The sequence below is a fragment of the Plecotus auritus genome, assembly GCF_963455305.1.
Source record: "Plecotus auritus genome assembly, chromosome: 5".
NCBI classification, from domain to species: Eukaryota; Metazoa; Chordata; class Mammalia; order Chiroptera; family Vespertilionidae; genus Plecotus; species Plecotus auritus.
In genome coordinates, this window is record NC_137776.1 from 133,867,646 (window position 1) to 133,885,104 (window position 17,459).

A 17,459-nucleotide genomic window follows, 5' to 3' on the forward strand; every position below is an offset into this window, starting at 1 on the left:
AAACCTAGATTTGCAAGATGTTTTTTAACCTTTTTAAATGTTTTTATTGACAAGCAGGATAGAACACAAAATTACTACAGCAACATTTAGATTTTTACCAAACCTTTCTATTGTACTTTTGAATAGACTTCAAATTTTTTAAAAATTATCAGCCATAAAAAGGCAGCTATTATTTATTTCATGATTATGTGACTTTTAAAATCTTGATTATAGACAAATAATTTTTCACCCCTGAAGAACAGAAATATTCATTTCTATTTCCTGGTGTTTTCAAAAGTAAAATACCTGAATGGATTTTCTGTAAACTTAATAACAAATTTTAAAACAATGATCTCACAATAAACTATACAAATACTAAATTTTATAGGCAGTCTAATGAGGAAAATTAACAATATTAAAAATAAAGTTAAATGATCATTTCATGTTTTAAGTAAAAATATGTTATTCCCAAGGCATACATTTGCTGTTTACTAGCCCAAGTTACTTTTAAGTTCAAGTTACTTTTTACTAAAATAACTTTTCTAATTTTACTGAACACCACACTTGGTTGCATTTAAAGCCACTGATAATGTATGCAAACCTTAATTGGATCCGATGTAACTAGGCAATTCTCTGAAAGAAAATTCAACCATATAGCCTGTTCCTAAAGGCACCGCAAATGAAATTATTCCAACTGAATTGGGAAGATAAAATTTCAGCATAAATAAATGATAATCACTCAGTGTATATTTACAGTCACTTCTTACTACATTTAAATCCCTGATTTATATCACCATATATACGCAGAAAAGAAAAAACATAGATGTGCCCCAGACAGGAGGGTCACCTCCCCCATAACATACATATACACACTCATACACTGCCTCAACTTCCTGATCAGTTCAAATGTCTACTTCAATCAAAACTTTCTCTCTCCCAAGATTTAAGCATCTCACAGGACTCCACATTTTTCAGCATGGTCTCCCCATTTTGCCCTGCCCTCTCTTCATTCCTCCTGGATAGTACCTAGGGCTGTAATGCATACAATCCACAGACTTGGGGTGCTTAGTTTCCAATTAAATGGCATGGGGTGGGGGGATCTAATATCCCAATATAACTGCCCTAAAAATTTAATTCCTATGATTGTTGCAGCCAGCACTGAAAATTATCATCTAATTATTTAATAAAAAGAAAAAAATGAGTAATAGTAAAAGTCTACCAGAAAAAAGTTCCAATTTCATAAGAATATGTTAATATTTTTCATGAAAATAATTTTAAAAATCATTATCAGACTACATTTGAACAGAAAGCTCTGAATTAAGGGCAGAAAAGCCCTTTAAAAAACCTAAATTACTAGTATGCTTTCAAAAAGTTTGAAATCTTACTGCTCTGATGACATCCAAAGTTTTGTTCATTTCTTGGTGGAAACATTAAGCAATTCTCAATAATTTTTTTAAATTATAGCATAAAAATACTGACTGCCTGCCCACCTGTGTGACACTTTGCCACCAGCATTTGGACATGATTAGCTCTTCTCCCTAAATACAGGGTGGGGCAAAGTGGGTTTATAATTGTGAGTATGCAAAACAGAGTTTACTCTTGTACTATTATTTATTAACTAGTGTCCCGATGCATAGATTCATGCACACTGAAAGGAAATTAATTAGAATAAATATTTTTAAATATATTTTATTGATTTTTTACAGAGAGGAAAGGAGAGGGATAGAATTAGAAACATCGATGAGAGAGAAACATCAATCAGCTGCCTCCTGCACACCTCCTACTGGGGATGTGCCTGCAACCAAGGTACATGCCCTTGACCAGAATTGAACCTGGGACCTTTCAGTCTGCAGGCCGACGCTCTATTCACTGAGCCAAACCGGTTAGGTCTAGAAGAAATATTTTAATATCACTATTCGCCCTTTCTCTATAATAGAAGTATCAACCAAATTCACGATCAACAATGATAGATCGAAACACACACATGCCATTGGCGCCAGTGAGAGCTTTATATGTATCGCGCATGCACGAGTCAACTTAGCCTTTTATATATATAGACTAGTGGTCCAGTGCACAAAATTCGTGCATGGGGGGAGTGTCCCTCAGCCCGGCCTGCACCCTCTCCAATCTGGGACCCCTCGAGAGATGTCCGGCTGCCAGTTCAGGCCCGATCCCACAGGCAATCTGGGACCGGTAGCTCCTAACCACTCACCTGCCTGCCTGCCTGATCGCCCCTAACCACTCTGCCTGCCAGCCTTCTCACCCACAATTGCCCCCCCTTGCCAGCCTGATGCCCCCAACTGCCCCCCCGCCAGTCTGCCTGCCCCCAACTGCCCCCCCCCAACAAGCCTGCTCACCCCCAACTGCCCCACCTGCTAGCCTGATCGCCCCAACCACCTCTGCCTCAACCCCGCCACCATGGTTTTGTCTGGAAGGACGTCTGGAAGGTCTCCCGGTCTAATTAGCATATTACCCTTTTATTAGCACAAAAAAGCTTGCATAATTAGACCTGCTTTCTGATTTAGCTAAACTTTTTCCAGCCCAGTGAAGCACCCAAACTTCTCTTTCAGGTAACTGTCAGCAACACAGCAGTAAATATCAACACAAAGCAGATTATTATTGTAGATCATGCAGGGAGAACAAAGGATAAAATATTTAACTGCAGCAGTGTTTGACTATATTCTGAACAGTGAGAAAACCTGAAGTCATTTTCAAGTTCTACTACTTCTTACTACTTTTCAGTTGGGTCAAGTTTCTAAACTTTCTAAATCTCCATTTTTCAGCTAATGAAAAGAAAATAGGATTTCATGGAGTCTCCTATCTACTTACTCCAGGATTTCTGTGAGGATCAAAAGACATGGGAAAACACTTCACAGACATTTGGTTAAACTGTAAAATGTTTGCACCTGGCTATAAAGCAAGTCATGTTCCTGGGCTGAAGAAACTCCAAGGAGGGTAGTCCTAGGGAGAGAAGCCAAGCGATGCTATGTGATGTCACTACCCAGCGCCCACAGTGACCAGGCTGGGCTGGGCTGGGCTGTAGGCCACATTTTGTGCCATGGGGTCTTGACAGCGTTGGGTGTGATTTGGTAGGGTGTCACTCCAGGGTGGTGGTGGGGCCTGTGTCCCACTTGGGGGAAGCCGAGTGTTAGTTTGTCAGCGCCAGGTCTGTGGTTTATTTTAAATGGTCAGTGTGCATCATGGCAGCTCCTGCATTGAGCCTCTGCCCCCTGGTGGTCAGTGCGCATCATAGCTACTGATCAGACGGACACTTAGCCTTTTATATATATAGATTACTGTATCCGTTCCCATACAAACAACTGTAAACCTACTTTTGCCCCACCCTGTAAATATAATAACAAACAACTTTTCTGAGTCTTTCATCCTGCTACCATTCATCTGCTTTCTTTTCTTCACTTTACACACACTACTTCCAATGGCTGCCACATTTTGTCCTCCCATTCACACTGGAGTTCAGTGTAATCTGGATCTTACTTTCATCACTCTCAATATACCTGCCTAGACAAAGGTTGCCACGTTTTTCAGTCTTTATCTAACACTCATTTCCCTTCAGTTTCATGATCCCACTCATCTACAGTGGTTTTCTACCTTCTGCTTATGCCCCACCTAACACTGATGCTCCCTAGAGCTCCATGTTTCAGTGCTTCCACATTGTTCCGAGGGAATCACCTTCACTTAAGGCTTCAAGACCCATATGCTCCATTCCACGCATGTCTCCTGAGCTCTGAACCTCTAAAATGACCAGCAATTGAACAAGTCCATTTGGCAGCCCTCAAACAATTTGTCTTCCATCATCTTCCTGCTTCTCTAGTTCCCCATCCAATCAACTGCCCAGAAATGTGGGAGCTGTGGTTGCATTCCCCTTATTTAACCCATCCTCAAGTTTTACATGTTCTACCTTTCACTTGTTCAAGAGCAGTTTTGTGATATTGCCTATACTTCTTTATCCCCACTGAGACCATCTTGGTCCAGGTCACGATTCTCTGTCACACACATTACTATTGCAACCTGTTAGCTAGTCAATCCTGCCTCAAGCTTTGCCCTCACTAGCCCATGGAGCCCAATCAGATCCTTTCAATTTGCTTCCCTATTTAAAATCTATCCAGCACGAAGCGTTGGTGACTAAGTAGAGGCAACAGATTGGAGGGCCTGTAAGCAGAGACCTTCACTACAGACATTAGTGACCTCAGTCAGAGGAGTCCTACTTCTATGGCCCTGACCACCTCCTCGATGTTTCTATGTAAGTATCCCATCACTTCAAAAGTCTCAATGTACACAAGATCAAATTCATATTTCCTCCTTTAAGCTGGTATCTCTCCTAGCATTCCCATTTCCGTTCACATCTTCCCCTAGCCTTCCAAACTAGAACTATCCAAGTCACCTCTTCTTGATTTCTCATCACAAGTCTTACCCACTCTATAGCCTCAAAACTTCGCATTCATCTCCCGGCAACATCACCTCAATTTCAACCTTGATCTGCCCACAGCTAGATTACAATCATAACTGAACTCCCTGCCTGTATCTCCTGAGCAGCTATAGCCTCATGTTACTATAGGAGCAAAAAAATACCTTTATTCCTTACTGCCTGGCTTTCAAGACCCTACCCTCCCCAATTCAGCCCTAGCCTTAAATATCAACAGTCCATTCTCAATTGGTAGACTATGACTTATTCGATCAATCACTCAGGTTTTGACATCATTCCTCACCTCAACCAGCCCCTTCCATTCTGCTTCAAATCCCAACCTCCCAAGTCCTGTGCCAATTCCCCCTCCTCCTGAAGCTTTCTTTGACCATCATAAACCTCAGCAATCTCACCCCTCTTCTTTCTACCAGACCCTTCTGTTACATTTTTCATGTAGCATTTATCATCTACTACTTTTCATAACTAGCTGCTGTTTCGTATGCATAAATCACTTTTGTCTGATAAGCACTGAATTCTGCGAAGGAGAGAATACCTACTGCAACCCAGAAATGTTCACATGAATTGTCCTTTCTAACTCACCTGGTACATGACTGCCTAGTTCACAGCCAGGCACTCTGTTAAGTGCCACCATTGCTCAGTTATGGAGCTAACTTTATTGTTTGAAGATATCTATGTCTCGTACTTTTTTGTATACTTTGAAAACCACCAAATAAGATGTCCACCATTGTGTACCCTCAAGTACATACCAGTTTTTTTTAAATATTAATTGTTCATTTAAACTTTAGGAGTGTTTTTTCTTTCATATAAAATGACATTGCAAACAGTTATGCTATAACATTAAGTAACTATGAATCACTAAGGATCTATCACTAATTATTGATAAGGTAATATTTTCTTTAAAACCAGAGTCTCTTAAGAATTTTTTTTTAAAAAAAAAGATCTAATTTGAAAGCCGAAGAAAACAGAATAATCCCACTAAGCATATTTTTGGGTGGTAGTCTGCTCAAAAAATAGACCTAAAATGATGTTATCCTGGTGGTTGTAATATAAACACTATCTTGGACTGAAGAATGATAAGACTAACATTTCAAATTGCCAGTAGGTAAAACTGTATTAGATCCTTTTCTATGATTTAGGTTTTCTCTATGAACTGGTCTCTGTATTTTTCTTTTCAAAATATGCTCAGTCCATCTGTCCACTAGAAGTGATTACCAGCACTTCTCAAAGGGTAACTACTATTTCTCAGATCACTTCCTCAGGCTCCCTAATTTCATTTGGGACCCCTGGAGCCATCACTAATAGATTCAGAAACCAATGTTCTCAGTTCCATCCCCTACCTATATCTATGTCACTGTGCAGTCCAACATCCAAGGCAGTCTTATCAAGCCCAGGGCACAGAGGGGATAACCCTTCCAGGTCCCAGGTCCATGCCATGCTCAGGCAGTTCAATCCTAAAACAGTGTTGTCCTCTACTCCCTCCCCCTGACTGAGGCTGTGTGTGAAGTAGCCCTTTCCTCCTTAGTTTATTTCCTCTTTCTCTTGCTCCCTCCCCGACTGAGGCTGAGTGTGAAGTAGCCCTTTCCTCACAGTTTATTTCCTCTTGTTTTGTTTACAGTCATCTCCCCTGAATAATGGGGCTCAAGTATCCAGGGACAGTTTTCTGACAGGTGACAACTCTAAAGTAACCCTCCCCTTTTTTACTGGCATAAGCTTATGCTTCTGACTATGCTTTCTATAGTTACTAAAAGGTTGAAAGTTCAGTTACTAAAGGGTTGAAAGCTACCACAATTATAATCAACATGATTAGAGCTCATCACGGCTACCATTTATTGAGCCTTTATAATATGTCAGACCTTGTGCTAAGATCCGGTACTAACACCTCTGTTTTATCGATAGGGAAACCAAGGCTTAGAGAAATTAATTTACTAACACAAAGTGGTAACAGAGTGACACCCAATCCCAGACCTATCTCACACCAAAGTCCAAGTTGTGCTCTCCAACCCCATATTTCATTCATGTTCCCTCATTAATCATCATGAAGATGCCAACAGGAAAGAAGTAACAGAAGTCTTACCCTTTACAATAATTGCTGGATGGTGATCCAACCTTTGGAAGAAAATGTTTTATGCCTGCTAGCAGACAGAACTTCCAATATCCATACAGAACAACACTTCTCCCAGCTATCCTTACCTTTACTCACCTTTAAAACACAATTTAAAAATTAAGGGTCTCAGGTTCGATTCTGGTCAGTTACAGGCTCGATCCCCAGCCCCAAATGGGGCATGCAGGAGGCAACCAATCAATGTGTCTCTTTCACATCGATGTTTCTCTCTCTCTGTCTCTCCCCCTCCCTCTACTCTCTCTAAAAATCAATGGAAAAAATATCCTTGGTAAGGGTTAAAAGAAAAGAAACAAACAAATAAAACCAAAAATCACTGAACAAAGATGCAATCTATACTAATAAAAGGATAATATGCAAATTAGTCACAATGCCCTCACAGTAACAACCGAACAGCAGGCTGCATGGGGTGACCAGGCCGGCGGGGGCGGTGGCTAGCAAGGGATGACCAAATGACTGACCAACAGGCTGCGTGGGGCAACAGGCCGGCAGGCGGTACAGTGAGGGGCAACCTGGCCGGCGGGGGGGGGCAGGGGGGGAGGGAGTTAGGGGCGACTAAGCCAGCAGAGGGGTGCAGTGAGGGGCGACTGAGGCAGCAGGGGGGGGAAGTAGGGGGTGACTAGGCCAGCAGGGGGGACAGTTGGGGATGACCAGGCTGGAGGGGGGGGCAGTTGGGGGTGACCAGGCCGGCAGCAGGGGCAGTTGGGGGCAACCAGGCTGGCAGGAGGGGCACTAAGGGGCAACTAGGCCAGTGGGGGGGGGCAGGAAGTTAGGGGTGACCAGGCCAGCAGAGGGGGGCAGTTGGGGCCATCAGGCTGGCAGGAAGAGGCAGTTAGGGGTGATCAGGCTGGCAGGGGGGACAGTTAGGGGCAATCAGGCAGGCAGGCAGGTGAGCAGTTAGGAGCCAGCGGTCCCAGATTGCGAGAGGGATGTCCAACAATCCTCTGGGATCAGGTTGAAACTGAAAGTTGAGGGATGTCCAACAATCCTATGGGATCGGGCCGAAACCGGCAGTTGGACATCCCCCGAGGGGTCCCGGATTGGAGAGGGTCCAGGCTGGGCTGAGGGGACCACCCACCCCCATGCACAAATTTCGTGCACTGGACCTCTAGTCTATCTAATAATAGGGTAATATGCAAATTGGTCGGGACGCCATCACAGTAACAACCAATCAGCAGGTTGTATGTGGAGCAGGTGGGCAGGAACTTGCAGTGTTGGGAACGGGGGTGGGGACTTGCAGCTTTGGGGATGCAATGGCAGCTGCCACTTGCCCAGGGCCGGTCTGGGGCTCCGGCAAGCCACCAATGGCCACTGCCGCTTGCCCAGGGCCGGCCCGGGGCTCCGGCAAGCCACTGATGGCTGTTACTGCTTGGCCCTGGTCGGCCCTGGGCAAGCAGCAGCGGGGACGGGGCAGGGGAGGCGGGGCCCAGCAGAGGGATGCCTGTACTCCCCACATGGCGGCGGCAGCTATGAGCACTCCTGATGGCCGCTGCCGCTTGCCCTGGGCTTGCCCGGGGCTTTGGCAAGACCCTGATGACCGCTGCCGCTTCTAGGGCCCAAGGCTCAGGCAATGAGGGCCAGGCGTGGAAAAGAATGATATTTACTTTCAAAATCACGAACACTAGACCTCATGAGCTTCCTTTAGGGCAGCAGTCGCCAAACGTTCGGACCTCACGGGCCACCAGTGGTTCGGACCACTGGTTGGCGACAGCTGCTTTAGGGAACTCTGTGCTGAGCAACGGTCTGAACTACAGGCATGTGAATGTGGTTGTGTTTATCTCCAAGTCAGGCTCTGCTCTAAGTAAAATTTGATCAATAAAAATTATTCCTATCATTTATCATTGTACTCTCTTCTTTCTATAAAAATAGCTAGTGCATAAGCACAAAATTAATACCATACTTTTTGGGGATTATTTCCAATTTTTTAAGTCTTTTTAAAAAATATTTTCTAACAATATATACAGAGTATGCCTACAAATAATCAGATAACTTATCCAGTTAATGTTATGTAATACTTTGATATAAAAGTATTAATTAAAGGCCTTGGCCAGGTAGTTCAGTAGGTTAAAGCATCATTCCGATACACCAAGGTTGCAGGTTCTATCCCCTGGCAGGGCACATACAATATACAACCACTGAGTGCATAAATAAGTAGAAGAACAAATCAATGTTTCTCTCTCTCACTCTCTCTCCTTCTCTCTATCCCCCTTCCTCCCTCCATCTTCCTTTCCCTCTCCCTCTCCTTCTCTCTCTAAAATCAATTTTTAAAGTATTAATCAAATATTTTGGAGGGCCCTGACCAGGTATTTCAATTGGTTACAGCATCATCCTCATACCCAAGGTTGTGGGTTCAATCCCTGGTCAGGGTACATACAAGAATCAATCAATGAACGCATAAATAAGTGGAACAACAAGTCAATGTTTCTCTTGCACTCTCTCGATCTCCCTCTCTCTCTCCCTAAAATTGATAAATAAAAAATTTTAAAATATAGTCTTGTTTTTATTTAAAAAGCATTTTTTTTCTAAGTAAATAAAACCAGAAACAAGTCACTATTACTTTGAAGAGTATTTTTTCTATACAAACCATCAAAAGGATACAGCTTTTACCATTACCCAATTAGTCTAACATTTGCAATGAGAACATATTAATGAGGCTAAATTTACCAAATATGTAGGTTAAAAGTAGGAGTTAGTAGCATAGGTTACTAATTCAATGTTTCATTAAATATTACCAAGCTGTCCAATCCCTAAAGTAATGTTCTACTGTAGGTGTTTAAAGAAAAAAAGAAACTCAAGAAGGAAACTGTTCATTTAAGAAAAATTTATCGAGCCGAAACCGGTTTGGCTCAGTGGATAGAGCGTCGGCCTGCGGACTGAAGGGTCCTGGGTTCGATTCCGGTCAAGGGCATGTACCTTGGTTGCGGGCACATCCCCAGTGGGGGGTGTGCAGGAGGCAGCTGATCGATGTCTCTCTCTCATCGATGTTTCTGGCTCTCTATCCCTCCCCCTTCCTCTCTGTAAAATATCAATAAAATATATTTAAAAAAAAAAAAAAAAAAAAGAAAAATTTATCGAGTACCTTCTAGGTGTCAGGCACAGGAGCCGGGCCAGTGAACAAGACAATTAGGCTCTCCCCACCCAGGATCTCACATTTTTTTGGTTTTTGGTTTTTGGTTTTTGGTTTTGTTCTGTTAATCCTCACCCAAGGATATTTTTCCCGTTGATTTTTAGGGAGAGTGGAAGAGACAGAGGAAAAGACAGAGAGAAACATCGCTGTGAGAGAAACACATCAATTGGTTGCCTCCTGCATGAGCCCTGACCAGGTAGAAGCCTGCAACCAAGGTACATGCCCTTGACTGGAATCGAACCTGGGACCCTTTGGTTCGAAGGCCGATGCTCTACCGGCTAGGGCAGGAGCTAACATTTTGATGGAAAAGATGCTTAGGTCAATATGACACCATATAATTTATTCGTTTGCTTGTTTGTTTGTTAAAGTAAGACTTGAATTCTAAAATGCAACAATAATCAAATATGTAGTTATTTGTAAACAGCTTCTCCTCTATCCCAGGAAGAAATAAGAAGGGGTAGGGGGCCCTAGCTGGTTTGGCTCAGTGGATAGAGTGTCACCCTCTGGAACAAAGGATCCCAAATTCGATTCCGGTCAAGAGCATGTACCTTGAGCAGTCCCGGGACTACTCAGGGCTTGTGCAGAAGGCAAGCAATCGATGTATTTCTCTCATATCAATATTTCTCTCTCTGTCTTTCTTTCTCCGTCCCACTCCCTCTAAACATCAATGGAAAAATATCCTCAGGTGAGTATTAAAAAAAAAAAAAGGGACAACTGCGGCACCCACGGAACAGCTGTGAGCCCCAGAACAACGCTCCCCAATTGGCGCAAACACACGAGTTCAGAGAAGCTCTACACTACACCACGGAAAGGAGAGAGAGAACTACATAACCAGACACACAGAGAAGAGAGACCATGGGGAGACAAAGAAACAGCCCGCATATGAAAGAAAAGCAGGCATCACCAGAAAAGGAAGTAAACGAAATGGAGGCAAGCAACCTTCCAGAGAAAGAATTCAGAGAAATGGTCATAAGGTGGTGGCTGAAAAGAATGGAAGACAAATTCGACAATATGAGCAAGAACCAAGAGGAAATGAAGAAGAACCAAGAAGAAATGAAAAATCACATCGCTGCTGTAAAGAACTCAATAGAAAGCATCAAGAGTAGACTAGAAGAAGCAGAGGACCGCATCAGTGAGCTAGAAGACAAGATGGGAAAAAAATACCCAAGTAGAGCAACTTCTAGAAAAAAAAATTAAAAGGCAGGAGGAGAGCCTAAGGGAACTTTGGGACAACACGAAACAAAACAACATCCACATAATAGGGGTTCCAGAAGGAAAGGAAGCTGAGCAAGGAATAGAAAACCTGTTTGAAGAAATAATGACAGAAAATTTCCCTGATATAGGGAAGAAAAAACCCACACAAATCCAAGAAGCTCACAGAGTCCCAAGCAAAATGAACCCCAAAAGACCAACGCCAAGGCACATTATAATTAAATTGGCAAACACCAACGACAAAATAAGAATCTTAAAAGCGGCAAGAAAGAGACAGAAAGTTACATACAAAGGAACCCCTATCAGACTAGCAACTGATTTCTCAACAGAAACTCATCAGGCCAGAAGGGAATGGAATGAAATATACAAAGTCATGCAAAGGAAGGGTCTGAATCCAAGAATACTGTACCCAGCAAGGCTGTCAATCAAAATTGAAGGTGAAATCAGGAGCTTCACAGACAAAAAAGGACTAAGGGAATTTATTACCACCAAACCAGCAATGCAAGAAATGCTAAAGGGTCTGCTTTAAAAAAAAAGAAACAGGAAGCGAAGAAGGAACACAGGGGTAAAGAATAGGAATGGCGACAAATAAGTACCTATCAATAATAACTTTAAATGTAAATGGATTAAATGCCCCAATCAAAAGACATAGGGTAACGGATTGGATAAGAAAACACGACCCATATATCTGCTGTCTACAAGAAACCCACCTCAGAAAAAAAGACGCACACAGACTGAGGGTGAAGGGATGGAAAAAGGTTTTCCAGGCAAATGGAACTGAAAAAAGCTGGGGTAGCAATACTTATATCTGACAAATTAGATCTCAAAGTGAAGGACATAACAAGAGAAAAGGAAGGCCACTTCATAATACTAAAGGGAGCAATCCAACAAGAAGAAATAACTCTGGTAAATATATATGCACCCAATACAGGAGCACCCAAATACATATCCTGGAGGATATCAAGGGAGAGACTGACAGCAACACAATCATAGTAGGAGACTTTAATACCCCACTATCACCACTGGACAAATCCTCTAAACAAAAAATCAGCAAAGAAACATCAATCCTAAATGACTCACTAGACCAGATGGAATTAATTGACATCTGAAGAACATTTCACCCCAAAGCCACAGAATATACATTCTTCTCAAGTGCACATGGGTCATTTTCAAACATAGACCATATGTTGGGACATAGGCAAAGTCTCTTCAAATTCAAGAAGATAGAAATCATATCAAGCATCTTCTCAGACCACAGTGGCATAAAACTGGAAATCAACTACAATAAAAACAACCCAAAGAAATCAAACACATGGAGACTAAACAGCATGCTATTAAACCATGACTGGGTTACCAGAGAGATCAAAGAAGAAATAAAAAACATCATGGCAACAAATGACAATGAAAACACTACAATCCAAAATCTATGGGACACAGCGAAAGCAGTCTTGAGAGGGAAGTTCATAGCTCTACAAGCCTACTGCAAAAAAAAAAACAAAAACAAGAAACAATGGTAATAAATTACCTACCCCAACAACTCAAAGAGTTAGAAAAAGAGCAACAAGAAAAGCCCAGTGTAAGCAGAAGGAAGGAAATAATAAAGTTCAGATCAGAGATAAATGACATAAGAGACCAAAGAAACAATACAAAAGATCAACAAAACCAAGAGCTGGTTCTTTGAAAGGATAAACAAGATTGATGAACCTCTAGCCAGGCTCACCAAGAAGCAAAGAGAGAGGACCCAAAAAAACAAGATCAGAAATGAAAGACGTGAAATAACAACAGATCCCGCTGAAATACAAAGGATTGTTAAAAAATACTACGAACAACTCTATTCCAACAAACTGGACAACCTGGAGGAAATGGACAGATTCCTAGAAAAATATAACCTTCCAAAACTCAATCAGGAAGAATCTAAACAGCTCAACATGCCAGTAACTATGGGAGAAATTGAAGCAGTCATCAAAGAGCTTCCGGCAAACAAAAGCCGGGGCCAAACGGCTTCACAGGAGAGTTTTACCAAACATTCAAGGAAGAACTAAAACCTATCCTCCTCAGACTATTCCAAAAAATTCAAGAGGAAGGAACACTTCCAAGCTCCTTCTATGAAGCCAGCATCACCCTAATACCAAAACCAGATAAAGACAACACAATGAAGGAGAATTACAGGCCAATATCCCTCATGAATGTAGATGCCAAAATCCTCAACAAAAGTCTAGCAAATCGGATACAGCAGTACATCAGAAAGATCATACACCATGACCAAGTAGGGTTTATCCCAGGAATGCAAGGATGGTACAATATCCGAAAATCAATGAATGTGATACATCACATAAACAAATTGAGAGATAAAAATCACATAGTCATATCAATTGATGCAGAAAAAGCATTTGACAAAATCCAACACCCTTTCTTCATAAAAACTCTCAACAAGGTGGAAGTAGAAGGATCATACCTCAACATAATAAAAGCTATATATGATAAACCCACATCTAACATCATACTCAATGGGCAAAAACTAAAACCATTTCCCCTAAGAACAGGAACAAGACAGGGATGCCCACTCTCACCACTCCTGTTTGACATAGTACTGGAAGTATTAGCCATTGCAATTAGACAAGAAGAAGAAATAAAAGGCATCCAAATTGGAAAAGAAGAAGTAAAGCTGTCCTTATTTGCAGATGACATGATATTGTACATAAAAAACCCAAAAGACTCCATCAAAAAACTAACAGACTTAATAAATGAATTCGGCAATGTAGCAGGATACAAAATTAACGCCAAGAAATCTATGGCATTTCTATATACCAACACTGAACTTACAGAAAGAGAGACTAAAAAAGCAATCCCATTTTCCATCGCACCAAAAAAATTGAGATACTTAGGAATAAACCTAACCAAGGAGGTAAAAGACCTATACGCGGAAAACTACAGGACACTGAAAAAAGAGATAGAGGAAGACGTAAACAGATGGAAGAACATACCATGTTCATGGATTGGTAGAATCAACATCATTAAAATGTCTATACTACCCAAAGCAATCTATAGCTTCAATGCACTCCCCATTAAAATACCAACGGCATATTTCACAGACCTAGAAAGAACTCTCCAAAAATTCATCTGGAATAAAAAAAGACCCCGAATAGCCACAGCAATCCTGAGAAAGAAGAATAAAGTAGGAGGGATCTCAATACCAGATTTCAAGCTGTATTACAAAGCCACTGTCCTCAAAACAGCCTGGTACTGGCACAAGAACAGACATATAGATCAATGGAATAGAATAGAGAATCCAGATATCGACCCAAACCACTATACTCAATTAATATTTGACAAAGGAGGCATGAGCATACAATGGAGTCAAGACAGTCTCTTCAATAAATGGTGTTGGGAAAATTGGACAGATACATGCAAAAAAATGAAACTAGATCACCAACTTACACCATACACAAAAATAAACTCAAAATGGATACAGGACTTAAATATAAGATGGGAAACCATAAAAATACTAGAGGAATCCACAGGCAGCAAAATCTCAGACATATGCCAAAAGAACTTTTTCACTGATACGGCCCCTAGGGCAATGGAAGCCAAAGAGAAAATAAACAAATGGGACTACATCAAAATAAAAAGCTTTTGCACAGCAAAAGAAACCATCAACAAAACAACAAGAAACCCCACTGTATGGGAGAACATATTTGCAAATGTTATCACTGATAAAGGTTTAATCTCCAACATCTACAGGCAGCTTATACAACTTAATAAAAGGAAGATAAAGGATCCAATAAAAAAATGGGCAACAGACCTAAATAGAATCTTTTCGAAAGAAGACAGAAGGACGGCCAAGAGACACATGAAAACATGCTCAAAGTCACTAATTATCCGAGAGATGCAAATCAAAATGACAATGCAGTACCATCTCACACCTGTCAGAATGGCTATCATCAACAAATCAACAAACGACAAGTGTTGGCGAGGATGCGGAGAAAAAGGAACCCTCGTGCACTGCTGGTGGGAATGCAGACTGGTGCAGCCACTGTGGAGAACAGTATGGAGTTTCCTCAAAAAACTGAAAATGGAACTCCCATTTGACCCAGTAATCCCACTCCTGGGAATATATCCTAAGAAACTAGAAACACCAATCAGAAAGGATATATGCACCCCTATGTTCATAGCAGCACAATTTACAATAGCTAAGATTTGGAAACAGCCTAAGTGCCCATCAGCAGATGACTGGATCAGAAAACTATGGTACATCTACACAATGGAATACTATGCTTCCATAAAAAAGAAGGAATTACTACCATTTGTAGGCACCTGGATGGAATTAGAGAACATTATGCTAAGTGAAATAAGCCAGTCAATGAAAGAAAAATACCACATGATCTCACTCATTTGGGGATAATGAAAAACATTATAAACTGATGAACAAAAAGATAGATACAAAGGCAGCAAAGCATCAAACAGACTGTCAAATTACAGTGGTAAGGTTAGGGAGAGGTGGGGGAAATAAGAGATCAACTGAAGGACTTATATGCATGTATATAAGAGTAACCAACGGATGCAAAACATTGGGGGGTGAGGGTATGTATGGGAGTTGGGGGGGGCAATGGTAAGATATGTACACATATAATACCTTAATTAAAAAAAAGAAAAAAAAAAAAAAGAAGGGGTAGCAGGGAGATGAGAGGGAGTGAATGGAGATCAGGAAAGATGAAGGGAGAAGACGAGACAGACACCCAGTAGGAGCAACTGATCTCCTGGATTGAGCCATGCTTCTAGCTTATCCCAACTACTTACAATGGAAAACAGCCTTTTTGCTTAAGTTGGGGTTCTGCCTCTTAGAACAAGAATTCTTATTAATATAAAATCAACGAGGTCTTATATATAACCTCATACATGAACTTCTATGTGACATGCACTATGTATCTGGTAACTGTATGAAATATGTTAACATCAATTGAGCACTTATGATATATCAGGAGCTGTGGTATATGCTATGTACACAGTTATTTTATTTCATCCACACAACCACCTTACAAAGTGGGCATCAGAACCATATGAGTGTCTAACAAGAGGAAATTGAGGTTATCTAACAATTGCTCAAGGTCACATCTCACGAAAAAGTAATGCCAGAATTCAAAACACACACGCTGGTACAAAAGCTGGTATGCTCCTCCTATGTGGAATCTAAGTTAACATGAACGGAGTGAATACAAAGATATGGAAGATGGAACAGAGTGTGGAATCTCAGAGGGAATGGGGGGGGTAATCAATCAAAGACCTTGTATGCATATATGCATAACCCATGGACACAGACAATAGGCTGCTAAAGGCCTGGAGTGGGAGGCGGGCCAGCTGGAGGGGGTCAATGGGGGGAAAAAAAGACATATGTAATACTTTCAACAATAAAGAATTATTTTTTTAAAAAGCTGGTGCTCTTTATTTCCCCCCTCTGGTCTATTTTGTTCCAAACACATGGAAGCATGGGACAGACTGAGGTATCCCAGAGGGGAAGGAGGGGTGGGAAGAGGAGATTAACCAAAGAACTTATATGCAAAAAAAAAAAAAAAAAAAAAAAAAAAAAGAACGAACGAAGAAAAGAACTTAGATGCATACTAGAGGCCTGGTGCACAGATTCATGCACCTGTGGGGGTCCCTTGGTGTGGCCTGCAGGGATCGGGCCTAAACGGGCAGTCCAACATCCCCCAAGGGATATGGTAGTGAGCGAAGCCGCAGGCGGATGGGGAGGAGCCTGAGCCCCAGTGCCATTCTGCTCATTCTGGCCCCGCTGCACCTGCCACCACAGCTCAGCTCGGTAGGTAGGCTCGCTGCGTTCTCCTTGCCGGGCAATACTGGTGCTGAGAAGCAGCCGTGGGCTAGCGCTAAGTCAGTCTCAATGTCAGTCCCCATCCCAGTCCGGTCCCAATGTGGGAGGAGCACGCAGGAGGAGTGTCCACAGGAGAGGCTCCAGCCACCACGGATGCAGAGCCTGGTTTCTAGCTAAATGGCGCGCTGACCACCAGGGTGCAGCGCCAGCATTGAGCGTCTGCCCCTGGTGGTCAGTGTGCATCATAGTGACCAGTCATTCTAGTCGTTTCGCCTTGAAGGTCACTTAGATAGATGATAGATTAGATAGATAGATAGATAGATAGATAGATAGATAGATAGATAGATAGGTAGATAGATATGCATAATCCATGGACACAGATAATAGTGCAGTGAAGGCAGGGGGAGTTGCTAGGGGGTGGGTAAGAGGGACATCCGAAACACTTTCAACAATAAAAGATAAATAAATAAATAAAAAACAGCTGGTACTCTCAAATATTACAAAACACTAAAAAACTCAGCCAGATAATGAACAACATAAACTGATGAACAAAAGTAGATCCAGAGACAGAGAAACATCAATCAGAACGTCAAACCTCAGGGAAGGTAGGGGACAGTGGGGGTAAGGGAGAGAGATCAACCAAAGGACTTATATGCATGCATATAAGCCTAATCAATGGACACAGACAACAGGGGGGTGGGGGCATGAATGGGAGGTGGGGGGTAATGGGGGAATAAGGACACATACGTAA

General features: G+C 41.9%; 1 protein-coding gene across 3 annotated transcripts in view; it reads right to left on the minus strand.

Annotated features, from left to right (window-relative positions):
- The window catches only part of KDM4C (lysine demethylase 4C), a 375,701-nt gene that overhangs the window by 272,589 nt on the left and 85,653 nt on the right, over positions 1–17,459 (minus strand). The gene's annotated exons all lie outside the window — the stretch shown is intronic.